General features: G+C 46.5%; 1 protein-coding gene, 28 non-coding genes and 32 pseudogenes across 29 annotated transcripts in view; all 61 read right to left on the bottom strand.

The window, feature by feature from the left end:
* The window catches only part of LOC140291809 (NLR family CARD domain-containing protein 3-like), a 562,338-nt gene that overhangs the window by 338,595 nt on the left and 200,722 nt on the right, over nucleotides 1-23,021 (bottom strand). The window lies entirely within an intron of this gene.
* Nucleotides 65-183, bottom strand: LOC140299057 (5S ribosomal RNA). Its single transcript, XR_011914641.1, has one exon. It is a non-coding gene; the product is annotated as a 5S ribosomal RNA (ribosomal RNA).
* Nucleotides 453-571, bottom strand: LOC140297879 (5S ribosomal RNA). The gene has a single exon (XR_011913576.1). It is a non-coding gene; the product is annotated as a 5S ribosomal RNA (ribosomal RNA).
* Nucleotides 841-959, bottom strand: LOC140298704 (5S ribosomal RNA). Its single transcript, XR_011914326.1, has one exon. It is a non-coding gene; the product is annotated as a 5S ribosomal RNA (ribosomal RNA).
* LOC140300232 (5S ribosomal RNA) lies at nucleotides 1,226-1,344 on the bottom strand (annotated as a pseudogene).
* On the bottom strand, nucleotides 1,613-1,731 carry LOC140297416 (5S ribosomal RNA). Its single transcript, XR_011913153.1, has one exon. It is a non-coding gene; the product is annotated as a 5S ribosomal RNA (ribosomal RNA).
* Nucleotides 2,001-2,119, bottom strand: LOC140298892 (5S ribosomal RNA). Its single transcript, XR_011914490.1, has one exon. It is a non-coding gene; the product is annotated as a 5S ribosomal RNA (ribosomal RNA).
* On the bottom strand, nucleotides 2,386-2,504 carry LOC140299069 (5S ribosomal RNA). The gene has a single exon (XR_011914653.1). It is a non-coding gene; the product is annotated as a 5S ribosomal RNA (ribosomal RNA).
* On the bottom strand, nucleotides 2,774-2,892 carry LOC140300785 (5S ribosomal RNA; annotated as a pseudogene).
* Nucleotides 3,155-3,273, bottom strand: LOC140309464 (5S ribosomal RNA). Its single transcript, XR_011916383.1, has one exon. It is a non-coding gene; the product is annotated as a 5S ribosomal RNA (ribosomal RNA).
* LOC140290883 (5S ribosomal RNA) lies at nucleotides 3,543-3,651 on the bottom strand (annotated as a pseudogene).
* Nucleotides 3,914-4,032, bottom strand: LOC140299081 (5S ribosomal RNA). Its single transcript, XR_011914664.1, has one exon. It is a non-coding gene; the product is annotated as a 5S ribosomal RNA (ribosomal RNA).
* LOC140297880 (5S ribosomal RNA) lies at nucleotides 4,302-4,420 on the bottom strand. Its single transcript, XR_011913577.1, has one exon. It is a non-coding gene; the product is annotated as a 5S ribosomal RNA (ribosomal RNA).
* LOC140303673 (5S ribosomal RNA) lies at nucleotides 4,690-4,808 on the bottom strand (annotated as a pseudogene).
* Nucleotides 5,075-5,193, bottom strand: LOC140300233 (5S ribosomal RNA; annotated as a pseudogene).
* On the bottom strand, nucleotides 5,462-5,580 carry LOC140297418 (5S ribosomal RNA). Its single transcript, XR_011913154.1, has one exon. It is a non-coding gene; the product is annotated as a 5S ribosomal RNA (ribosomal RNA).
* On the bottom strand, nucleotides 5,850-5,968 carry LOC140298893 (5S ribosomal RNA). The gene has a single exon (XR_011914491.1). It is a non-coding gene; the product is annotated as a 5S ribosomal RNA (ribosomal RNA).
* Nucleotides 6,235-6,353, bottom strand: LOC140279494 (5S ribosomal RNA). Its single transcript, XR_011909338.1, has one exon. It is a non-coding gene; the product is annotated as a 5S ribosomal RNA (ribosomal RNA).
* LOC140300786 (5S ribosomal RNA) lies at nucleotides 6,623-6,741 on the bottom strand (annotated as a pseudogene).
* Nucleotides 7,004-7,122, bottom strand: LOC140309517 (5S ribosomal RNA). The gene has a single exon (XR_011916385.1). It is a non-coding gene; the product is annotated as a 5S ribosomal RNA (ribosomal RNA).
* Nucleotides 7,392-7,500, bottom strand: LOC140290884 (5S ribosomal RNA; annotated as a pseudogene).
* On the bottom strand, nucleotides 7,763-7,881 carry LOC140300766 (5S ribosomal RNA; annotated as a pseudogene).
* Nucleotides 8,151-8,269, bottom strand: LOC140281400 (5S ribosomal RNA; annotated as a pseudogene).
* Nucleotides 8,539-8,657, bottom strand: LOC140299093 (5S ribosomal RNA). Its single transcript, XR_011914675.1, has one exon. It is a non-coding gene; the product is annotated as a 5S ribosomal RNA (ribosomal RNA).
* Nucleotides 8,927-9,045, bottom strand: LOC140288081 (5S ribosomal RNA). Its single transcript, XR_011911986.1, has one exon. It is a non-coding gene; the product is annotated as a 5S ribosomal RNA (ribosomal RNA).
* On the bottom strand, nucleotides 9,315-9,433 carry LOC140289834 (5S ribosomal RNA; annotated as a pseudogene).
* LOC140295262 (5S ribosomal RNA) lies at nucleotides 9,703-9,821 on the bottom strand. Its single transcript, XR_011912853.1, has one exon. It is a non-coding gene; the product is annotated as a 5S ribosomal RNA (ribosomal RNA).
* LOC140300314 (5S ribosomal RNA) lies at nucleotides 10,091-10,209 on the bottom strand (annotated as a pseudogene).
* LOC140299882 (5S ribosomal RNA) lies at nucleotides 10,479-10,597 on the bottom strand (annotated as a pseudogene).
* Nucleotides 10,867-10,985, bottom strand: LOC140299041 (5S ribosomal RNA). Its single transcript, XR_011914627.1, has one exon. It is a non-coding gene; the product is annotated as a 5S ribosomal RNA (ribosomal RNA).
* Nucleotides 11,255-11,373, bottom strand: LOC140281800 (5S ribosomal RNA; annotated as a pseudogene).
* LOC140281811 (5S ribosomal RNA) lies at nucleotides 11,643-11,761 on the bottom strand (annotated as a pseudogene).
* On the bottom strand, nucleotides 12,031-12,149 carry LOC140292031 (5S ribosomal RNA; annotated as a pseudogene).
* On the bottom strand, nucleotides 12,419-12,537 carry LOC140299720 (5S ribosomal RNA; annotated as a pseudogene).
* LOC140302325 (5S ribosomal RNA) lies at nucleotides 12,807-12,925 on the bottom strand (annotated as a pseudogene).
* Nucleotides 13,195-13,313, bottom strand: LOC140298067 (5S ribosomal RNA). The gene has a single exon (XR_011913747.1). It is a non-coding gene; the product is annotated as a 5S ribosomal RNA (ribosomal RNA).
* Nucleotides 13,583-13,701, bottom strand: LOC140299042 (5S ribosomal RNA). The gene has a single exon (XR_011914628.1). It is a non-coding gene; the product is annotated as a 5S ribosomal RNA (ribosomal RNA).
* LOC140281819 (5S ribosomal RNA) lies at nucleotides 13,971-14,089 on the bottom strand (annotated as a pseudogene).
* Nucleotides 14,359-14,477, bottom strand: LOC140302337 (5S ribosomal RNA; annotated as a pseudogene).
* Nucleotides 14,747-14,865, bottom strand: LOC140316878 (5S ribosomal RNA; annotated as a pseudogene).
* On the bottom strand, nucleotides 15,135-15,253 carry LOC140298013 (5S ribosomal RNA). Its single transcript, XR_011913698.1, has one exon. It is a non-coding gene; the product is annotated as a 5S ribosomal RNA (ribosomal RNA).
* Nucleotides 15,523-15,641, bottom strand: LOC140298197 (5S ribosomal RNA). The gene has a single exon (XR_011913867.1). It is a non-coding gene; the product is annotated as a 5S ribosomal RNA (ribosomal RNA).
* LOC140292741 (5S ribosomal RNA) lies at nucleotides 15,911-16,029 on the bottom strand. The gene has a single exon (XR_011912599.1). It is a non-coding gene; the product is annotated as a 5S ribosomal RNA (ribosomal RNA).
* Nucleotides 16,299-16,417, bottom strand: LOC140309627 (5S ribosomal RNA; annotated as a pseudogene).
* LOC140292753 (5S ribosomal RNA) lies at nucleotides 16,687-16,805 on the bottom strand. The gene has a single exon (XR_011912601.1). It is a non-coding gene; the product is annotated as a 5S ribosomal RNA (ribosomal RNA).
* LOC140306006 (5S ribosomal RNA) lies at nucleotides 17,075-17,193 on the bottom strand. The gene has a single exon (XR_011915397.1). It is a non-coding gene; the product is annotated as a 5S ribosomal RNA (ribosomal RNA).
* LOC140309932 (5S ribosomal RNA) lies at nucleotides 17,463-17,581 on the bottom strand (annotated as a pseudogene).
* On the bottom strand, nucleotides 17,851-17,969 carry LOC140292921 (5S ribosomal RNA). The gene has a single exon (XR_011912621.1). It is a non-coding gene; the product is annotated as a 5S ribosomal RNA (ribosomal RNA).
* On the bottom strand, nucleotides 18,239-18,357 carry LOC140299722 (5S ribosomal RNA; annotated as a pseudogene).
* Nucleotides 18,627-18,745, bottom strand: LOC140299144 (5S ribosomal RNA; annotated as a pseudogene).
* On the bottom strand, nucleotides 19,015-19,133 carry LOC140295300 (5S ribosomal RNA; annotated as a pseudogene).
* On the bottom strand, nucleotides 19,403-19,521 carry LOC140299723 (5S ribosomal RNA; annotated as a pseudogene).
* LOC140267277 (5S ribosomal RNA) lies at nucleotides 19,791-19,909 on the bottom strand. The gene has a single exon (XR_011907204.1). It is a non-coding gene; the product is annotated as a 5S ribosomal RNA (ribosomal RNA).
* Nucleotides 20,179-20,297, bottom strand: LOC140299824 (5S ribosomal RNA; annotated as a pseudogene).
* On the bottom strand, nucleotides 20,567-20,685 carry LOC140300876 (5S ribosomal RNA; annotated as a pseudogene).
* Nucleotides 20,955-21,073, bottom strand: LOC140273165 (5S ribosomal RNA; annotated as a pseudogene).
* On the bottom strand, nucleotides 21,343-21,461 carry LOC140299377 (5S ribosomal RNA). Its single transcript, XR_011914726.1, has one exon. It is a non-coding gene; the product is annotated as a 5S ribosomal RNA (ribosomal RNA).
* LOC140298489 (5S ribosomal RNA) lies at nucleotides 21,731-21,849 on the bottom strand. The gene has a single exon (XR_011914131.1). It is a non-coding gene; the product is annotated as a 5S ribosomal RNA (ribosomal RNA).
* Nucleotides 22,119-22,237, bottom strand: LOC140295288 (5S ribosomal RNA; annotated as a pseudogene).
* Nucleotides 22,507-22,625, bottom strand: LOC140299724 (5S ribosomal RNA; annotated as a pseudogene).
* Nucleotides 22,895-23,013, bottom strand: LOC140299316 (5S ribosomal RNA; annotated as a pseudogene).

Consider the following 23,021-nt stretch of genomic DNA (forward strand, 5'->3'; position numbering starts at 1 on the left):
CATGTGTCACAGGGTGATCAGACGTTGCAACAAAAGACATGCAGGTGCTAGAGAGAAGAGAAAAAGCTTACAGCACCTGGTATTCCCAAGTAGTCTCCCATCCAAGTACTAACCAGGCCCAACCCTGCTTGGCTTCCGAGATCAGACGAGGTCGGGTATTTTCAGGGTGGTGTGGCTGTAAGCAACAATGTCTGTGACAAATGTGCATTATATAGGTACTGGAATCATACAGTTCCTCGATGTAACCAGATAATTGCAGAGAAAGGCTGATGCGTATTGGGCACATCTTCTTCCCTGTCGTGATTATTCTCTCCAGTGGAAACTGAGACTCTCAGATCACTTCGTGTCTGCCAACAAAGCAGCAGCAGCTGAAGATGACCAACTTCCTCATGTGTCACAGGATGATCAGACGTTGCAACAAAAGACATGCAGGTACTAGAGAGAAGAGAAAAAGCTTACAGCACCTGGTATTCCAAAATAGTCTCCCATCCAAGTACTAACCAGGCCCAACCCTGCTTGGCTTCCGAGATCAGACGAGGTCGGGCATATTCAGGGTGGTGTGGCCGTAAGCAACAATATCTGTGAACAATGTGCATTATATAGGTACTGGAATCATACGGTTCCTCTATGTAACCTGATAATTGCCGAGAAAGGCAAACTTGTAGTGGGCACATCTTCTTCCCTGACGTGATTATTACCTGCAGTTGAAAGTGAAACTCTCAGATCACTTCGTGTCTGCCAACAAAGCAGCAGCAGCTGAAGATGACCAACTTCCTCATATGTCACAGGGTGATCAGACGTTGCAACAAAAGACATGCAGGTGGTAGAAAGAAGAGAAATAGCTTACAGCACCTGGTATTCCCAAGCAGTCTCCCATCCAAGTACTAACCAGGCCCAACCCTGCTTGGCTTCCAAGATCAGACGAGGTGGGGTATATTCAGGGTGGTGTGGCCGTAAGCAACAACATCTGTGACAAATGTGCATTATATCGGTACTGGAATCATACAGTTCCTCTATGTAACCAGATAATTGCCGAGAAAGGCTAACTTGTAGTGGGCACATCTTCATCCCTGATGTGATTATTACCTGCAGTTGAAACTTAGAATCTCAGATCACTTCGTGTCTGCCAACAAAGCAGCAGCTGAAGATGACCAACTTCCTCATGTGTCACAGGGTGATCAGACGTTGCAACAAAAGACATGTAGGTGGTAGAGAGAAGAAAAAAAGCTTACAGCACCTGGTATTCCCAAGCAGTCTCCCATCCAAGTACTAACCAGGCCTAACCCTGCTTGGCTTCAGAGATCAGACGAGGTCGGGTATGTTCAGGGTGGTTTGGCCGTAAGCAACAATGTCTGTGAACAATGTGCATTATATAGGTACTGGAATCATACAGTTCCTCTATGTAAGCAGATAATTACCGAGAAAGGCTGATATGTAGTGGGCACATCTTCATCCCAGATGTGATTATTACATGCAGTGGAAACTGAGACTCTCAGATCACTTAGTGTCTGCCAAAAAGCAGCAGCAGCTGAAGATGACCAACTTCCTCATGTGTCACAGGGTGATCAGACGTTGCAACAAAAGACATGCAGGTGGTAGAGAGAAGAGAAAAAGCTTACAGCACCTGGTATTCCCAAGCAGTCTCCCATCCAAGTACTAACCAGGTCCAACCCTGGTTGGCTTCCGAGATCAGACGAGGTCGGGTATTTTCAGGGTGGTGTGGCCGTAAGCAACAATGTCTTTGACAAATGTGCATTATATAGGTACTGGAATCATACAGTTCCTCTATGTAACCAGATAATTGCCGAGAAAGGCTGATGCGTATTGGGCACATCTTCTTCCCTGTCGTGATTATTCTCTCCAGCGGAAACTGAGACTCTCAGATCACTTCGTGTCTGCCAACAAAGCTGCAGCAGCTGAAGATGACCAACTTCCTCATGTGTCACAGGGTGATCAGACGTTGCAACAAAAGACATGCAGGTGCTAGAGAGAAGAGAAAAAGCTTAAAGCCCCTGGTATTCCCAAGCGGTCTCCCATCCAAGTACTAACCAGGCCCAACCCTGCTTGGCTTCCGAGATCAGACGAGGTCGGGCATGTTCAGGGTGGTGTGGCCGTAAGCAACAATGTCTGTGACAAATGTGCATTATATCGGTACTGGAATCATACAGTTCCTCTATGTAATCAGATAATTGCCGAGAAAGGCTAACTTGTAGTGGGCACATCTTCTTCCCTGACGTGATTATTATCTGCAGTTGAAACTTAGAATCTCAGATAAATTCGTGTCTGCCAACAAAGCAGCAGCTGAAGATGACATACTTCCTCATGTGTCACAGGGTGATCAGACGTTGCAACAAAAGACATGCAGGTGCTAGAGAGAAGAGAAAAAGCTTACAGCACCTGGTATTCCCAAGTAGTCTCCCATCCAAGTACTAACCAGGCCCAACCCTGCTTGGCTTCCGAGATCAGACGAGGTCGGGTATTTTCAGGGTGGTGTGGCTGTAAGCAACAATGTCGGTGACAAATGTGCATTATATAGGTACTGGAATCATACGGTTACTCTATGTAACCAGATAATTGCCAAGAAAGGCTGATATGTAGTGGGCATATCTTCATCCCTGATGTGATTATTACCTGCAGTTGAAACTGAGACTCTCAGATCACTTCGTGTCTGCCAACAAAGCAGCAGCAGCTGAAGATGACCAACTTCCTCATGTGTCACAGGGTGATCAGACGTTGCAACAAAAGACATGCAGGTGGTAGAGAGAAGAGAAAAAGCTTACAGCACCTGGTATTCCAAAGCAGTCTCCCATCCAAGTACTAACCAGGCCCAACCCTGCTTGGCTTCGGAGATCAGACGAGGTCGGGCATATTCAGGGTGGTGTGGCCGTAAGCAACAATATCTGTGAGTAATGTGCATTATATAGGTACTGGAATCATACGGTTACTCTATGTAACCAGATAATTGCAGAGAAAGGCTGATATGTAGTGGGCAAATCTTCATCCCTGATGTGATTATTATCTGCAGTTGAAACTGAGACTCTCAGATCACTTCGTGTCTGCCAACAAAGCAGCAGCAGCTGAAGATGACCAACTTCCTCATGTGTCACAGGGTGATCAGACGTTGCAACAAAAGACATGTAGGTGGTAGAGAAAAAGCTTACAGCACCTGGTATTCCCAAGTAGTCTCCCATCCAAGTACTAACCAGGCCCAACCCTGCTTGGCTTCCGAGATCAGACGAGGTCGGGCATGTTCAGGGTGGTGTGGCCGTAAGCAACAATGTCTGTGACAAATGTGCATTATATCGGTACTGGAATCATACAGTTCCTCTATGTAATCAGATAATTGCCGAGAAAGGCTAACTTGTAGTGGGCACATCTTCTTCCCTGACGTGATTATTATCTGCAGTTGAAACTTAGAATCTCAGATCACTTCGTGTCTGCCAACAAAGCAGCAGCAGCTGAAGATGACCAACTTCCTCATGTGTCACAGGGTGATCAGACGTTGCAACAAAAGACATGCAGGTGCTAGAGAGAAGAGAAAAAGCTTACAGCACCTGGTATTCCCAAGTAGTCTCTCATCCAAGTACTAACCAGGCCCAACCCTGCTTGGCTTCCGAGATCGGGCATATTCAGGGTGGTGTGGCCGTAAGCAACAATATCTGTGAACAATGTGCATTATATAGGTACTGGAATCATAGGGTTCCTCTATGTAACCAGATAATTGCCGAGAAAGGCTAACTTGTAGTGGGCACATCATCATCCCTGATGTGATTATTATCTGTAGTTCAAACTGAGACTCTCAGATCACTTTGTGTCTGCCAACAATCCAGCAGCAGCTGAAGATGACCAACTTCCTCATGTGTCACAGGGTGATCAGACGTTGCAACAAAAGACATGTAGGTGGTAGAGAAAAAGCTTACAGCACCTGGTATTCCCAAGTAGTCTCCCATCCAAGTACTAACCAGGCCCAACCCTGCTTGGCTTCCGAGATCAGACGAGGTCGGGTATTTTCAGGGTGGTGTGGCTGTAAGCAACAATGTCTGTGACAAATGTGCATTATATAGGTACTGGAATCATACAGTTCCTCGATGTAACCAGATAATTGCAGAGAAAGGCTGATGCGTATTGGGCACATCTTCTTCCCTGTCGTGATTATTCTCTCCAGTGGAAACTGAGACTCTCAGATCACTTCGTGTCTGCCAACAAAGCAGCAGCAGCTGAAGATGACCAACTTCCTCATGTGTCACAGGATGATCAGACGTTGCAACAAAAGACATGCAGGTACTAGAGAGAAGAGAAAAAGCTTACAGCACCTGGTATTCCAAAATAGTCTCCCATCCAAGTACTAACCAGGCCCAACCCTGCTTGGCTTCCGAGATCAGACGAGGTCGGGCATATTCAGGGTGGTGTGGCCGTAAGCAACAATATCTGTGAACAATGTGCATTATATAGGTACTGGAATCATACGGTTCCTCTATGTAACCTGATAATTGCCGAGAAAGGCAAACTTGTAGTGGGCACATCTTCTTCCCTGACGTGATTATTACCTGCAGTTGAAAGTGAAACTCTCAGATCACTTCGTGTCTGCCAACAAAGCAGCAGCAGCTGAAGATGACCAACTTCCTCATATGTCACAGGGTGATCAGACGTTGCAACAAAAGACATGCAGGTGGTAGAAAGAAGAGAAATAGCTTACAGCACCTGGTATTCCCAAGCAGTCTCCCATCCAAGTATTAACCAGGCCCAACCCTGCTTGGCTTCCAAGATCAGACGAGGTGGGGTATATTCAGGGTGGTGTGGCCGTAAGCAACAACATCTGTGACAAATGTGCATTATATCGGTACTGGAATCATACAGTTCCTCTATGTAACCAGATAATTGCCGAGAAAGGCTAACTTGTAGTGGGCACATCTTCATCCCTGATGTGATTATTACCTGCAGTTGAAACTTAGAATCTCAGATCACTTCGTGTCTGCCAACAAAGCAGCAGCTGAAGATGACCAACTTCCTCATGTGTCACAGGGTGATCAGACGTTGCAACAAAAGACATGTAGGTGGTAGAGAGAAGAAAAAAAGCTTACAGCACCTGGTATTCCCAAGCAGTCTCCCATCCAAGTACTAACCAGGCCTAACCCTGCTTGGCTTCAGAGATCAGACGAGGTCGGGTATGTTCAGGGTGGTTTGGCCGTAAGCAACAATGTCTGTGAACAATGTGCATTATATAGGTACTGGAATCATACAGTTCCTCTATGTAAGCAGATAATTACCGAGAAAGGCTGATATGTAGTGGGCACATCTTCATCCCAGATGTGATTATTACATGCAGTGGAAACTGAGACTCTCAGATCACTTAGTGTCTGCCAAAAAGCAGCAGCAGCTGAAGATGACCAACTTCCTCATGTGTCACAGGGTGATCAGACGTTGCAACAAAAGACATGCAGGTGGTAGAGAGAAGAGAAAAAGCTTACAGCACCTGGTATTCCCAAGCAGTCTCCCATCCAAGTACTAACCAGGTCCAACCCTGGTTGGCTTCCGAGATCAGACGAGGTCGGGTATTTTCAGGGTGGTGTGGCCGTAAGCAACAATGTCTTTGACAAATGTGCATTATATAGGTACTGGAATCATACAGTTCCTCTATGTAACCAGATAATTGCCGAGAAAGGCTGATGCGTATTGGGCACATCTTCTTCCCTGTCGTGATTATTCTCTCCAGCGGAAACTGAGACTCTCAGATCACTTCGTGTCTGCCAACAAAGCTGCAGCAGCTGAAGATGACCAACTTCCTCATGTGTCACAGGGTGATCAGACGTTGCAACAAAAGACATGCAGGTGCTAGAGAGAAGAGAAAAAGCTTAAAGCCCCTGGTATTCCCAAGCGGTCTCCCATCCAAGTACTAACCAGGCCCAACCCTGCTTGGCTTCCGAGATCAGACGAGGTCGGGCATGTTCAGGGTGGTGTGGCCGTAAGCAACAATGTCTGTGACAAATGTGCATTATATCGGTACTGGAATCATACAGTTCCTCTATGTAATCAGATAATTGCCGAGAAAGGCTAACTTGTAGTGGGCACATCTTCTTCCCTGACGTGATTATTATCTGCAGTTGAAACTTAGAATCTCAGATAAATTCGTGTCTGCCAACAAAGCAGCAGCTGAAGATGACATACTTCCTCATGTGTCACAGGGTGATCAGACGTTGCAACAAAAGACATGCAGGTGCTAGAGAGAAGAGAAAAAGCTTACAGCACCTGGTATTCCCAAGTAGTCTCCCATCCAAGTACTAACCAGGCCCAACCCTGCTTGGCTTCCGAGATCAGACGAGATCGGGTATTTTCAGGGTGGTGTGGCTGTAAGCAACAATGTCGGTGACAAATGTGCATTATATAGGTACTGGAATCATACGGTTACTCTATGTAACCAGATAATTGCCAAGAAAGGCTGATATGTAGTGGGCATATCTTCATCCCTGATGTGATTATTACCTGCAGTTGAAACTGAGACTCTCAGATCACTTCGTGTCTGCCAACAAAGCAGCAGCAGCTGAAGATGACCAACTTCCTCATGTGTCACAGGGTGATCAGACGTTGCAACAAAAGACATGCAGGTGGTAGAGAGAAGAGAAAAAGCTTACAGCACCTGGTATTCCAAAGCAGTCTCCCATCCAAGTACTAACCAGGCCCAACCCTGCTTGGCTTCGGAGATCAGACGAGGTCGGGCATATTCAGGGTGGTGTGGCCGTAAGCAACAATATCTGTGAGTAATGTGCATTATATAGGTACTGGAATCATACGGTTACTCTATGTAACCAGATAATTGCAGAGAAAGGCTGATATGTAGTGGGCAAATCTTCATCCCTGATGTGATTATTATCTGCAGTTGAAACTGAGACTCTCAGATCACTTCGTGTCTGCCAACAAAGCAGCAGCAGCTGAAGATGACCAACTTCCTCATGTGTCACAGGGTGATCAGACGTTGCAACAAAAGACATGTAGGTGGTAGAGAAAAAGCTTACAGCACCTGGTATTCCCAAGTAGTCTCCCATCCAAGTACTAACCAGGCCCAACCCTGCTTGGCTTCCGAGATCAGACGAGGTCGGGCATGTTCAGGGTGGTGTGGCCGTAAGCAACAATGTCTGTGACAAATGTGCATTATATCGGTACTGGAATCATACAGTTCCTCTATGTAATCAGATAATTGCAGAGAAAGGCTAACTTGTAGTGGGCACATCTTCTTCCCTGACGTGATTATTATCTGCAGTTGAAACTTAGAATCTCAGATCACTTCGTGTCTGCCAACAAAGCAGCAGCAGCTGAAGATGACCAACTTCCTCATGTGTCACAGGGTGATCAGACGTTGCAACAAAAGACATGCAGGTGCTAGAGAGAAGAGAAAAAGCTTACAGCACCTGGTATTCCCAAGTAGTCTCTCATCCAAGTACTAACCAGGCCCAACCCTGCTTGGCTTCCGAGATCGGGCATATTCAGGGTGGTGTGGCCGTAAGCAACAATATCTGTGAACAATGTGCATTATATAGGTACTGGAATCATAGGGTTCCTCTATGTAACCAGATAATTGCCGAGAAAGGCTAACTTGTAGTGGGCACATCATCATCCCTGATGTGATTATTATCTGTAGTTCAAACTGAGACTCTCAGATCACTTTGTGTCTGCCAACAATCCAGCAGCAGCTGAAGATGACCAACTTCCTCATGTGTCACAGGGTGATCAGACGTTGCAACAAAAGACATGTAGGTGGTAGAGAAAAAGCTTACAGCACCTGGTATTCCCAAGTAGTCTCCCATCCAAGTACTAACCAGGACCAACCCTGCTTGGCTTCTGAGATCAGACGAGGTCGGGCATGTTCAGGGTGGTGTGGCCGTAAGCAACAATGTCTGTAACAAATGTGCATTATATAGGTACTGGAATCATACAGTTCCTCTATGTAACCAGATAATTGCCGAGAAAGGCTGATATGTAGTGGGCACATCTTCTTCCCTGTCGTGATTATTCTCTCCAGCGGAAACTGAGACTCTCAGATCCCTTCGTGTCTGCCAACAAAGCAGCAGCAGCTGAAGATGACCAACTTCCTCATGTGTCACAGGGTGATCAGACGTTGCAACAAAAGACATGCAGGTGGTAGAGAGAAGAGAAAAAGCTTAAGGCACCTGGTATTCCCAAGCAGTCTCCCATCCAAGTACTAACCAGGCCCAACCATGCTTGGCTTCCGAGATCAGACGAGGTCGTGTATGTTCAGGATGGTTTGGCCGTAAGCAACAATGTCTGTGACAAATGTGCATTATATAGGTACTGGAATCATACAGTTCCTCTATGTAACCAGATAATTGCCGAGAAAGGCTAACTTGTAGTGGGCATATCTTCATCCTTGATGTGATTACTACCTGTAGTTGAAACTGAGACTCTCAGATCACTTCGTGTCTGCCAACATAGCAGCAGCAGCTGAAGATGACCAACTTACTCATGTGTCACAGGGTGATCAGACGTTGCAACAAAAGACATGCAGGTGCTAGAGAGAAGAGAAAAAGCTTACAGCACCTGGTATTCCCAAGTAGTCTCCCATCCAAGTACTAACCAGGCCCAACCCTGCTTGGCTTCCGAGATCAGACGAGGTCGGGTATTTTCAGGGTGGTGTGGCTGTAAGCAACAATGTCTGTGACAAATGTGCATTATATAGGTACTGGAATCATACAGTTCCTCGATGTAACCAGATAATTGCAGAGAAATGCTGATGCGTATTGGGCACATCTTCTTCCCTGTCGTGATTATTCTCTCCAGTGGAAACTGAGACTCTCAGATCACTTCGTGTCTGCCAACAAAGCAGCAGCAGCTGAAGATGACCAACTTCCTCATGTGTCACAGGGTGATCAGACGTTGCAACAAAAGACATGCAGGTGCTAGAGAGAAGAGAAAAAGCTTACAGCACCTGGTATTCCCAAATAGTCTCCCATCCAAGTACTAACCAGGCCCAACCCTGCTTGGCTTCCGAGATCAGACGAGGTCGGGCATATTCAGGGTGGTGTGGCCGTAAGCAACAATATCTGTGACAAATGTGCATTATATAGGTACTGGAATCATACAGTTCCTCTACGTAACCAGATAATTTCAGTGAAAGGCTGATGCGTAGTGGGCACATCTTCTTCCCTGACGTGATTATTACCTGCAGTTGAAAGTGAGACTCTCAGATCACTTCGTGTCTGCCAACAAAGCAGCAGCAGCTGAAGATGACCAACTTCCTCATGTGTCACAGGGTGATCAGACGTTGCAACAAAAGACATGCAGGTGCTAGAGAGAAGAGAAAAAGCTTACAGCACCTGGTATTCCCAAATAGTCTCCAATCCAAGTAATAACCAGGCCCAACCCTGCTTGGCTTCCGAGATCAGACGAGGTGGGGTATATTCAGGGTGGTGTGGCCGTAAGTAACAATGTGTGTAACAAATGTGCATTATATAGGTACTGGAATCATACGGTTACACTATGTAACCAGATAATTGCCGAGAAAGGCTGATATGTAGTGGGCACATCTTCATCCCTGATGTGATTATTACCTGCAGTTGAAACTGAGACTCTCAGATCACTTCGTGTCTGCCAACAAAGCAGCAGCAGCTGAAGATGACCAACTTCCTCATATGTCACAGGGTGATCAGACGTTGCAACAAAAGACATGCAGGTGGTAGAGAGAAGAGAAATAGCTTACAGCACCTGGTATTCCCAAGCGGTCTCCCATCCAAGTACTAACCAGGCCCAACCCTGCTTGGCTTCCAAGATCAGACGAGGTGGGGTATATTCAGGGTGGTGTGGCCGTAAGCAACAATGTCTGTAACAAATGTGCATTATATAGGTACTGGAATCATACAGTTCCTCTATGTAACCAGATAATTGCAGAGAAAGGCTGATATGTAGTGGGCACATCTTCATCCCTGATGTGATTATTACCTGCAGTTGAAACTGAGACTCTCAGATCCCTTCGTGTCTGCCAACAAAGCAGCAGCAGCTGAAGATAACCAACTTCCTCATGTGTCACAGGGTGATCAGACGTTGCAACAAAAGACATGCAGGTGGTAGAGAGAAGAGAAAAAGCTTACAGCACCTGGTATTCCCAAGCAGTCTCCCATCCAAGTACTAACAAGGCCCAACCATGCTTGGCTTCCGAGATCAGACGAGGTCGGGTATGTTCAGGGTGGTGTGGCCGTAAGCAACAATATCTGTGAACAATGTGCATTATATAGGTACTGGAATCATATGGTTACTCTATGTAACCAGATAATTGCAGAGAAAGAATGATATGTAGTGGGCACATCTTAATCCCTGATGTGATTATTACCTGCAGTTGAAAGTGAGACTCTCAGATCACTTCGTGTCTGCCAACAAAGCAGCAGCAGCTGAAGATGACCAACTTCCTCATGTGTCACATGGTGATCAGACGTTGCAACAAAAGACATGCAGGTGGTAGAGAGAAGAGAAAAAGCTTACAACACCTCGTATTCCCAAGCAGTCTCCCATCCAAGTACTAACCAGGCCCAACCCTGCTTGGCTTCCGAGATCAGACGAGGTCGGGCATGTTCAGGGTGGTGTGGCCGTAAGCAACAATGTCTGTGACAAATGTGCATTATATAGGTACTGGAATCATACAGTTCCTCTATGTAACCAGATAATTACCGAGAAAGGCTGATATGTAGTGGGCACATCTTCATCCCAGATGTGATTATTACCTGCAGTGGAAACTGAGACTCTCAGATCACTTCGTGTCTGCCAACAAAGCAGTAGCAGCTGAAGATGACCAACTTCCTCATGTGTCACAGGGTGATCAGACGTTGCAACAAAAGACATGCAGGTGGTAGAGAGAAGAGAAAAAGCTTACAGCACCTGGTATTCCCAAGCAGTCTCCCATCCAAGTACTAACCAGGCCCAACCCTGCTTGGCTTCCGTGATCAGACGAGGTCGGGCATGTTCAGGGTGGTGTGGCCGTAAGCAACAATGTCTGTGACAAATGTGCATTATATAGGCACTGGAATCATACAGTTCCTCTATGTAACCAGATAATTGCCAAGAACGGCTGATATGTAGTGGGCACATCTTCATCCCAGATGTGATTACTACCTGTAGTTGAAACTGAGACTCTCAGATCACTTCGTGTCTGCCAACAAAGCAGCAGCAGCTGAAGATGACCAACTTCCTCATGTGTCACATGGTGATCAGACGTTGCAACAAAAGACATGCAGGTGGTAGAGAGAAGAGAAAAAGCTTACAGCACCTGGTATTCCCAAGCAGTCTCCCATCCAAGTACTAACCAGGGCTAAACCTGCTTGGCTTCCGAGATCAGACGAGGTCGGGCATGTTCAGGGTGGTGTGGCCGTAAGCAACAATATCTGTGAACAATGTGCATTATATAGGTACTGGAATCATACGGTTCCTCTATGTAACCAGATAATTGCCGAGAAATGCTAACTTGTAGTGGGCACATCTTCTTCCCTGTCGTGATTATTCTCTCCAGCGGAAACTGAGACTCTCAGATCACTTCGTGTCTGCCAACAAAGCAGCAGCAGCTGAAGATGACCAACTTCCTCATGTGTCACATGGTGATCAGACGTTGCAACAAAAGACATGCAGGTGGTAGAGAGAAGAGAAAAAGCTTACAGCACCTGGTATTCCCAAGCAGTCTCCCATCCAAGTACTAACCAGGGCTAAACCTGCTTGGCTTCCGAGATCAGACGAGGTCGGGCATGTTCAGGGTGGTGTGGCCGTAAGCAACAATATCTGTGAACAATGTGCATTATATAGGTACTGGAATCATACGGTTCCTCTATGTAACCAGATAATTGCCGAGAAATGCTAACTTGTAGTGGGCACATCTTCTTCCCTGTCGTGATTATTCTCTCCAGCGGAAACTGAGACTCTCAGATCACTTCGTGTCTGCCAACAAAGCTGCAGCAGCTGAAGATGACCAACTTCCTCATGTGTCACAGGGTGATCAGACGTTGCAACAAAAGACATGCAGGTGGTAGAGAGAAGAGAAAAAGCTTACAGCACCTCGTATTCCCAAGCAGTCTCCCATCCAAGTACTAACCAGGGCTAAACCTGCTTGGCTTCCGAGATCAGACGAGGTCGGGCATATTCAGGGTGGTGTGGCCGTAAGCAACAATATTGGTGAACAATGTGCATTATATAGGTACTGGAATCATACAATTCTTCTGTGTAACTAGATAATTGCCGAGAAAGGCTGATATGTAGTGGGCACATCTTCATCCCTGATGTGATTATTATCTGCAGTTGAAACTGAGACTCTCAGATCACTTCGTGTCTGCCAACAAAGCAGCAGCAGCTGAAAATGACCAACTTCCTCATGTGTCACAGGGTGATCAGACGTTGCAACAAAAGACATGAATGTGGTAGAGAGAAGAGAAAAAGCTTACAGCACCTCGTATTCCCAAGCAGTCTCCCATCCAAGTACTAAACAGGCCCAACCCTGCTTGGCTTCCGAGATCAGACGAGGTCGGGCATGTTCAGGGTGGTGTGGCCGTAAGCAACAATGTCCGTCACAAATGTGCATTATATAGGTACTGGAATCATACGGTTACACTATGTAACCAGATAATTGCCGAGAAAGGCTGATGCGTATTGGGCACATCTTCTTCCCTGTCGTGATTATTCTCTCCAGCGGAAACTGAGACTCTCAGATCACTTCGTGTCTGCCAACAAAGCAGCAGCAGCTGAAGATGACCAACGTCCTCATGTGTCACAGGGTGATCAGACGTTGCAACAAAAGACATGCATGTGGTAGAGAGAAGAGAAAAAGCTTACAGCACCTGGTATTCCCAAGCAGTCTTCCATCCAAGTACTAACCAGGCCCAACCCTGCTTGGCTTCCAAGATCAGACGAGGTCGGGCATATTCAGGGTGGTGTGGCCGTAAGTAACAATGCTTGTGACAAATGTGCATTATATAGGTACTGGAATCATACAGTTACTCTATCTAACCAGATAATTGCCGAGAAAGGCTAACTTGTATCGGGCACATCTTCTTCCCTGATGTGATTATTACCTGCAGTTGAAACTGAGACTCTCAGATCACTTCGTGTCTGCCAACAAAGCAGCAGCAGCTGAAGATGAACAACGTCCTCATGTGTCACAGGGTGATCAGACGTTGCAACAAAAGACATGAAAGTGGTAGAGAGAAGAGAAAAAGCTTACTGCACCTGGTATTCCCAAGTAGTCTCCCATCCAAGTACTAACCAGGCCCAACCCTGCTTGGCTTCCGAGATCAGACGAGGTCGGGCATGTTCAGGGTGGTGTGGCCGTAAGCAACAATGTCTGTGACAAATGTGCATTATATAGGTACTGGAATCATACAGTTCCTCTATGTAACCAGATAATTACCGAGAAAGGCTGATATGTAGTGGGCACATCTTCATCCCAGATGTGATTATTACCTGCAGTGGAAACTGAGACTCTCAGATCACTTCGTGTCTGCCAACAAAGCAGTAGCAGCTGAAGATGACCAACTTCCTCATGTGTCACAGGGTGATCAGACGTTGCAACAAAAGACATGCAGGTGGTAGAGAGAAGAGAAAAAGCTTACAGCACCTGGTATTCCCAAGCAGTCTCCCATCCAAGTACTAACCAGGCCCAACCCTGCTTGGCTTCCGTGATCAGACGAGGTCGGGCATGTTCAGGGTGGTGTGGCCGTAAGCAACAATGTCTGTGACAAATGTGCATTATATAGGCACTGGAATCATACAGTTCCTCTATGTAACCAGATAATTGCCAAGAACGGCTGATATGTAGTGGGCACATCTTCATCCCAGATGTGATTACTACCTGTAGTTGAAACTGAGACTCTCAGATCACTTCGTGTCTGCCAACAAAGCAGCAGCAGCTGAAGATGACCAACTTCCTCATGTGTCACATGGTGATCAGACGTTGCAACAAAAGACATGCAGGTGGTAGAGAGAAGAGAAAAAGCTTACAGCACCTGGTATTCCCAAGCAGTCTCCCATCCAAGTACTAACCAGGGCTAAACCTGCTTGGCTTCCGAGATCAGACGAGGTCGGGCATGTTCAGGGTGGTGTGGCCGTAAGCAACAATATCTGTGAACAATGTGCATTATATAGGTACTGGAATCATACGGTTCCTCTATGTAACCAGATAATTGCCGAGAAATGCTAACTTGTAGTGGGCACATCTTCTTCCCTGTCGTGATTATTCTCTCCAGCGGAAACTGAGACTCTCAGATCACTTCGTGTCTGCCAACAAAGCAGCAGCAGCTGAAGATGACCAACGTCCTCATGTGTCACAGGGTGATCAGACGTTGCAACAAAAGACATGCATGTGGTAGAGAGAAGAGAAAAAGCTTACAGCACCTGGTATTCCCAAGCAGTCTTCCATCCAAGTACTAACCAGGCCCAACCCTGCTTGGCTTCCAAGATCAGACGAGGTCGGGCATATTCAGGGTGGTGTGGCCGTAAGTAACAATGCTTGTGACAAATGTGCATTATATAGGTACTGGAATCATACAGTTACTCTATCTAACCAGATAATTGCCGAGAAAGGCTAACTTGTATCGGGCACATCTTCTTCCCCGATGTGATTATTACCTGCAGTTGAAACTGAGACTCTCAGATCACTTCGTGTCTGCCAACAAAGCAGCAGCAGCTGAAGATGAACAACGTCCTCATGTGTCACAGGGTGATCAGACGTTGCAACAAAAGACATGAAAGTGGTAGAGAGAAGAGAAAAAGCTTACTGCACCTGGTATTCCCAAGCTGTCGCCCATCCAAGTACTAACCAGGCCCAACCCTGCTTGGCTTCCGAGATCAGACGAGGTCGGGCATATTCAGGGTGGTGGGGCCGTAAGCAACAATGTCTGTCACAAATGTGCATTATATCGGTACTGGAATCATACAGTTCCTCTATGTAACCAGATAATTGCCGAGAAAGGCTAACTTGTAGTGGGCACATCTTCTTCCCTGTCGTGATTATTCTCTCCAGCTGAAACTGAGACTCTCAGATCACTTCGTGTCTGCCAACAAAGCAGAAGCAGCTGAAGATGACCAACTTCCTCATGTGTCACAGGGTGATCAGACGTTGCAACAAAAGACATGCAGGTGGTAGAGAGAAGACTAAAAGCTTACAGCACCTGGTATTCCCAAGCTGTCGCCCATCCAAGTACTAACCAGGCCCAACCCTGCTTGGCTTCCGAGATCAGACGAGGTCGGGCATATTCAGGGTGGTGTGGCCGTAAGCAACAATGTCTGTCACAAATGTGCATTATATAGGTACTGGAATCATACAGTTCCTCTATGTAACCAGATAATTGCCGAGAAAGGCTGATGCGTATTGGGCACATCTTCTTCCCTGTCGTGATTATTCTCTCAAGCGGAAACTGAGACTCTCAGATCACTTCGTGTCTGCCAACAAAGCAGCAGCAGCTGAAGATGACCAACTTCCTCATGTGTCACAGGGTGATCAGACGTTGCAACAAAAGACATGCAGGTGGGAGAGAGAAGAGAAAAAGCTTACAGCACCTGGTATTCCCAAGCAGTCTCCCATCCAAGTACTAACCAGGCCTAACCCTGCTTGGCTTCCGAGATCAGACGAGGTCGGGCATATTCAGGGTGGTGTGGCCGTAAGCAACAATGTCTGTCACAAATGTGCATTATATAGGTACTGGAATCATACAGTTCCTCTATGTAACCAGATAATTGCCGAGAAAGGCTGATGCGTATTGGGCACATCTTCTTCCCTGTCGTGATTATTCTCTCAAGCGGAAACAGAGACTCTCAGATCACTTCGTGTCTGCCAACAAAGCAGCAGCAGCTGAAGATGACCAACTTCCTCATGTGTCACAGGGTGATCAGACGTTGCAACAAAAGACATGCAGGTGGGAGAGAGAAGAGAAAAAGCTTACAGCACCTGGTATTCCCAAGCAGTCTCCCATCCAAGTACTAACCAGGCCCAACCCTGCTTGGCTTCCGAGATCAGACGAGGTCGGGTATTTTCAGGGTGGTGTGTCCGTAAGCAACAATGCCTGTGACAAATGTGCATTATGTAGGTACTGGAATCATACAGTTCCTCGATGTAACCAGATAATTGCCGAGAAAGGCTAACTTGTATCGGGCACATCTTCTTCCCTGATGTGATTATTACCTGCAATTGAAACTGAGACTCTCAGATCACTTCGTGTCTGCCAACAAAGCTGCAGCAGCTGAAGATGACCAACTTCCTCATGTGTCACAGGGTGATCAGACGTTGCAACAAAAGACATGCAGGGGGTAGAGAGAAGAGAAAAAGCTTACAGCACCTGGTATTCCCAAGCAGTCTCCCATCCAAGTACTAACTAGGCCTAACCCTGCTTGGCTTCCGAGATCAGACGAGGTCGGGCATGTTCAGGGTGGTTTGGCCATAAGCGACAATGTCTGTCACAAATGTGCATTATATAGGTACTGGAATCATACAGTTCCTCTATGTAACCAGATAATTGCCGAGAAAGGCTAACTTGTATCGGGCACATATTCTTCCCTGATGTGATTATTACCTGCAGTTGAAACTGAGACTCTCAGATCACTTCGTGTCTGCCAACAAAGCAGCAGCAGCTGAAGATGACCAACTTCCTCATGTGTCACAGGGTGCTCAGACGTTGAAACAAAAGACATGCAGGTGGGAGAGAGAAGAGAAAAAGCTTACAGCACCTGGTATTCCCAAGCAGTCTCCCATCCAAGTACTAACCAGGCCCAACCCTGCTTGGCTTCCGAGATCAGACGAGGTCGGGTATTTTCAGGGTGGTGTGTCCGTAAGCAACAATGCCTGTGACAAATGTGCATTATGTAGGTACTGGAATCATACAGTTCTTCGATGTAACCAGATAATTGCCGAGAAAGGCTGACTTGTATCGGGGACATATTCTTCCCTGATGTGATTATTACCTGCAGTTGAAACTGAGACTCTCAGATCACTTCGTGTCTGCCAACAAAGCAGCAGCAGCTGAAGATGACCAACTTCCTCATGTGTCACAGGGTGATCAGACGTTGCAACAAAAGACATGCAGGTGGGAGAGAGAAGAGAATAAGCTTACAGCACCTGGTATTCCCATGTAGTCTCCCATCCAAGTACTAACCAGGCCCAACCCTGCTTGGCTTCCGAGATCAGACGAGGTCGGGCATGTTCAGGGTGGTGTGGCCGTAAGCAACAATATCTGTGACAAATGTGCATTATATAGGTACTGGAAACATACAGTTCCTCTACGTAAACAGATAATTGCCGAGAAATGCTAACTTGTAGTGGGCACATCTTCATCCCTGATGTGATTATTATCTGTAGTTGAAACTGAGACTCTCAGATCACTTTGTGGCTGCCAACAAAGCAGCAGCAGCTGAAGATGACCAACTTCCTCATGTGTCACATGGTGATCAGACGTTGCAACAAAAGACATGCAGGTGGTAGAGAGAAGAGAAAAAGCTTACAGCACCTGGTATTCCCAAGCAGTCTCCCATCCAAGAACTAACCAGGCCCAACCCTGCTTGGCTTCCGTGATCAGACGAGGTCGGGCATGTTCAGGGTGGTGTGGCCGTAAGCAACAATGTCTGTGACAAATGTGCATTATATAGGCACTGGAATCATACAGTTCCTCTATGTAACCAGATAATTGCCAAGAACGGCTGATATGTAGTGGGCACATCTTCATCCCAGATGTGATTATTATCTGTAGTTGAAACTGAGACTCTCAGATCACTTTGTGGCTGCCAACAAAGCAGCAGCAGCTGAAGATGACCAACGTCCTCATGTGTCAAAGGGTGATCAGACGTTGCAACAAAAGACATGCAGGTGGTAGAGAGAAGAGAAAAAGCTTACAGCACCTGGTATTCCCAAGCGGTCTCCCATCCAAGTACTAACCAGGCCCAAACCTGCTTGGCTTCCGAGATCAGACGAGGTCGGGCATGTTCAGGGTGGTGTGGCCGTAAGCAACAATATTGGTGAACAATGTGCATTATATAGGTACTGGAATCATACAATTCTTCTGTGTAACTAGATAATTGCCGAGAAAGGCTGATATGTAGTGGGCACATCTTCATCCCTGATGTGATTATTATCTGCAGTTGAAACTGAGACTCTCAGATCACTTCGTGTCTGCCAACAAAGCAGCAGCAGCTGAAAATGACCAACTTCCTCATGTGTCACAGGGTGATCAGACGTTGCAACAAAAGACATGCATGTGGTAGAGAGAAGAGAAAAAGCTTACAGCACCTCGTATTCCCAAGCAGTCTCCCATCCAAGTACTAAACAGGCCCAACCCTGCTTGGCTTCCGAGATCAGACGAGGTCGGGCATGTTCAGGGTGGTGTGGCCGTAAGCAACAATGTCTGTCACAAATGTGCATTATATCGGTACTGGAATCATACGGTTACACTATGTAACCAGATAATTGCCGAGAAAGGCTGATGCGTATTGGGCACATCTTCTTCCCTGTCGTGATTATTCTCTCCAGCGGAAACTGAGACTCTCAGATCACTTCGTGTCTGCCAACAAAGCAGCAGCAGCTGAAGATGACCAACTTCCTCATGTGTCACAGGGTGATCAGACGTTGCAACAAAAGACATGCATGTGGTAGAGAGAAGAGAAAAAGCTTACAGCACCTGGTATTCCCAAGCGGTCTTCCATCCAAGTACTAACCAGGCCCAACCCTGCTTGGCTTCCAAGATCAGACAAGGTTGGGCATATTCAGGGTGGTGTGGCCGTAAGCAACAATATTGGTGAACAATGTGCATTATATAGGTACTGGAATCATACAGTTCCTCGATGTAACCAGATAATTGCCGAGAAAGGCTAACTTGTAGTGGGCACATCTTCATCCCTGATGTGATTATTACCTGCAGTTGAAACTGAGACTCTCAGATCACTTCGTGTCTGCCAACAAAGCAGCAGCAGCCGAAGATGACCAACATCCTCATGTGTCACATGGTGATCAGACGTTGCAACAAAAAACATGCAGGTGGTAGAGAGAAGAGAAAAAGCTTACAGCACCTCGTATTCCCAAGCAGTCTCCCATCCAACTACTAATCAGGGCTAAACCTGCTTGGCTTCCGAGATCAGACGAGGTCGGGCATATTCAGGGTGGTGTGGCCGTAAGCAACAATATTGGTGAACAATGTGCATTATATAGGTACTGGAATCATACAATTCTTCTGTGTAACTAGATAATTGCCGAGAAAGGCTGATATGTAGTGGGCACATCTTCATCCCTGATGTGATTATTATCTGCAGTTGAAACTGAGACTCTCAGATCACTTCGTGTCTGCCAACAAAGCAGCAGCAGCTGAAAATGACCAACTTCCTCATGTGTCACAGGGTGATCAGACGTTGCAACAAAAGACATGCATGTGGTAGAGAGAAGAGAAAAAGCTTACAGCACCTCGTATTCCCAAGCAGTCTCCCATCCAAGTACTAAACAGGCCCAACCCTGCTTGGCTTCCGAGATCAGACGAGGTCGGGCATGTTCAGGGTGGTGTGGCCGTAAGCAACAATATCTGTGACAAATGTGCATTATATAGGTACTGGAATCATACAGTTCCTCTACGTAACCAGATAATTTCAGTGAAAGGCTGATGCGTAGTGGGCACATCTTCTTCCCTGATGTGATTATTACCTGCAGTTGAAACTGAGACTCTCAGATCACTTTGTGTCTGCCAACAAAGCAGCAGCAGCTGAAGATGACCAACTTCCTCATGTGTCACAGGGTGATCAGACGTTGCAACAAAAGACATGCATGTGGTAGAGAGAAGAGAAAAAGCTTACAGCACCTGGTATTCCCAAGCGGTCTTCCATCCAAGTACTAACCAGGCCCAACCCTGCTTGGCTTCCGAGATCAGACGAGGTCGGGCATGTTCAGGGTGGTGTGGCCGTAAGCAACAATGTCTGTCACAAATGTGCATTATATAGGTACTGGAATCATACGGTTACACTATGTAACCAGATAATTGCCGAGAAAGGCTGATGCGTATCGGGCACATCTTCTTCCCTGTCGTGATTATTCTCTCCAGCGGAAACTGAGACTCTCAGATCACTTCGTGTCTGCCAACAAAGCAGCAGCAGCTGAAGATGAACAACGTCCTCATGTGTCACAGGGTGATCAGACGTTGCAACAAAAGACATGCAAGTGGTAGAGAGAAGAGGAAAAGCTTACTGCACCTGGTATTCCCAAGTAGTCTCCCATCCAAGTACTAACCAGGCCCAACCCTGCTTGGCTTCCGAGATCAGACGAGGTCGGGCATATTCAGGGTGGTGGGGCCGTAAGCAACAATGTCTGTCACAAATGTGCATTATATCGGTACTGGAATCATACAGTTCCTCTATGTAACCAGATAATTGCCGAGAAAGGCTAACTTGTAGTGGGCACATCTTCTTCCCTGACGTGATTATTATCTGCAGTTGAAACTTAGAATCTCAGATCACTTCGTGTCTGCCAACAAAGCAGCAGCAGCTGAAGATGACCAACTTCCTCATGTGTCACAGGGTGATCAGACGTTGCAACAAAAGACATGCAGGTGGTAGAGAGAAGAGAAAAAGCTTACAACACCTCGTATTCCCAAGCAGTCTCCCATCCAAGTACTAACCAGGCCCAACCCAGCTTGGCTTCCGAGATCAGACGAGGTCGGGCATATTCAGGGTGGTGTGGTCGTAAGCAACAATGTCTGTGACAAATGTGCATTATATAGGTACTGGAATCATACAGTTCCTCTATGTAACCAGATAATTGCCAAGAACGGCTGATATGTAGTGGGCACATCTTCATCCCAGATGTGATTATTACCTGCAGTTGAAACTGAGACTCTCAGATCACTTCGTGTCTGCCAACAAAGCAGCAGCAGCTGAAGATGACCAACTTCCTCATGTGTCACATGGTGATCAGACGTTGCAACAAAAGACATGCAGGTGGTAGAGAGAAGAGAAAAAGCTTACAGCAACTGGTATTCCCAAGCGGTCTCCCATCCAAGTACTAACCAGGCCCAAACCTGCTTGGCTTCCGAGATCAGACGAGGTTGGGCATGTTCAGGGTGGTGTGGCCGTAAGCAACAATATTGGTGAACAATGTGCATTATATAGGTACTGGAATCATACAATTCTTCTGTGTAACTAGATAATTGCCGAGAAAGGCTGATATGTAGTGGGCATATCTTCATCCCTGATGTGATTATTATCTGTAGTTGAAACTGAGACTCTCAGATCACTTCGTTTCTGCCAACAAAGCAGCAGCAGCTGAAAATGACCAACGTCCTCATGTGTAACAGGGTGATCAGACGTTGCAACAAAAGACATGCAGGTGGTAGAGAGAAGAGAAAAAGCTTACAGCACCTGGTATTCCCAAGCGGTCTCCCATCCAAGTACTAACCAGGCCCAACCCTGCTTGGCTTCCGAGATCAGACGAGGTCGGGCATGTTCAGGGTGGTGTGGCTGTAAGCAACAATATCTGTGACAAATGTGCATTATATAGGTACTGGAAACATACAGTTCCTCTACGTAAACAGATAATTGCCGAGAAATGCTAACTTGTAGTGGGCACATCTTCATCACTGATGTGATTATTATCTGTAGTTGAAACTGAGACTCTCAGATCACTTTGTGGCTGCCAACAAAGCAGCAGCAGCTGAAGATGACCAACGTCCTCATGTGTCACAGGGTGATCAGACGTTGCAACAAAAGACATGCAGGTGGTAGAGAGAAGAGAAAAAGCTTACAGCACCTGGTATTCCCAAGCGGTCTCCCATCCAAGTACTAACCAGGCCCAAACCTGCTTGGCTTCCGAAATCAGACGAGGTCGGGCATATTCAGGGTGGTGTGGCCGTAAGCAACAATATCTGTGAACAATGTGCATTATATAGGTACTGGAATCATACGGTTCCTCTATGTAACCAGATAATTGCCGAGAAATGCTAACTTGTAGTGGGCACATCTTCTTCCCTGTCGTGATTATTCTCTCCAGCGGAAACTGAGACTCTCAGATCACTTTGTGTCTGCCAACAAAGCTGCAGCAGCTGAAGATGACCAACTTCCTCATGTGTCACAGGGTGATCAGACGTTGCAACAAAAGACATGTAGGTGGTAGAGAGAAGAGAAAAAGCTTACAACAGCTGGTATTCCCAAGCAGTCTCCCATCCAAGTACTAACCAGGGCTAAACCTGCTTGGCTTCCGAGATCAGACGAGGTCGGGCATATTCAGGGTGGTGTGGCCGTAAGCAACAATATTGGTGAACAATGTGCATTATATAGGTACTGGAATCATACAATTCTTCTGTGTAACTAGATAATTGCCGAGAAAGGCTGATATGTAGTGGGCACATCTTCATCCCTGATGTGATTATTATCTGCAGTTGAAACTGAGACTCTCAGATCACTTCGTGTCTGCCAACAAAGCAGCAGCAGCTGAAAATGACCAACTTCCTCATGTGTCACAGGGTGATCAGACGTTGCAACAAAAGACATGCATGTGGTAGAGAGAAGAGAAAAAGCTTACAGCACCTCGTATTCCCAAGCAGTCTCCCATCCAAGTACTAAACAGGCCCAACCCTGCTTGGCTTCCGAGATCAGACGAGGTCGGGCATGTTCAGGGTGGTGTGGCCGTAAGCAACAATGTCTGTCACAAATGTGCATTATATAGGTACTGGAATCATACAGTTCCTCTATGTAACCAGATAATTGCCGAGAAAGAATGATATGTAGTGGGCACATCTTCTTCCCTGTCGTGATTATTCTCTCCAGCGGAAACTGAGACTCTCAGATCACTTCGTGTCTGCCAACAAAGCAGCAGCAGCTGAAGATGACCAACTTCCTCATGTGTCACAGGGTGATCAGACGTTGCAACAAAAGACATGCAGGGGGTAGAGAGAAGAGAAAAAGCTTACAGCACCTGGTATTCCCAAGCAGTCTCCCATCCAAGTACTAACCAGGCCTAACCCTGCTTGGCTTCCGAGATCAGACGAGGTCGGGCATGTTCAGGGTGGTTTGGCCATAAGCGACAATGT

This window comes from Leuresthes tenuis, unplaced genomic scaffold (assembly GCF_036924035.1).
Source record: "Leuresthes tenuis unplaced genomic scaffold, fLeuTen1.0.hap1 SCAF_1, whole genome shotgun sequence".
Taxonomy (NCBI): Eukaryota; Metazoa; Chordata; class Actinopteri; order Atheriniformes; family Atherinopsidae; genus Leuresthes; species Leuresthes tenuis.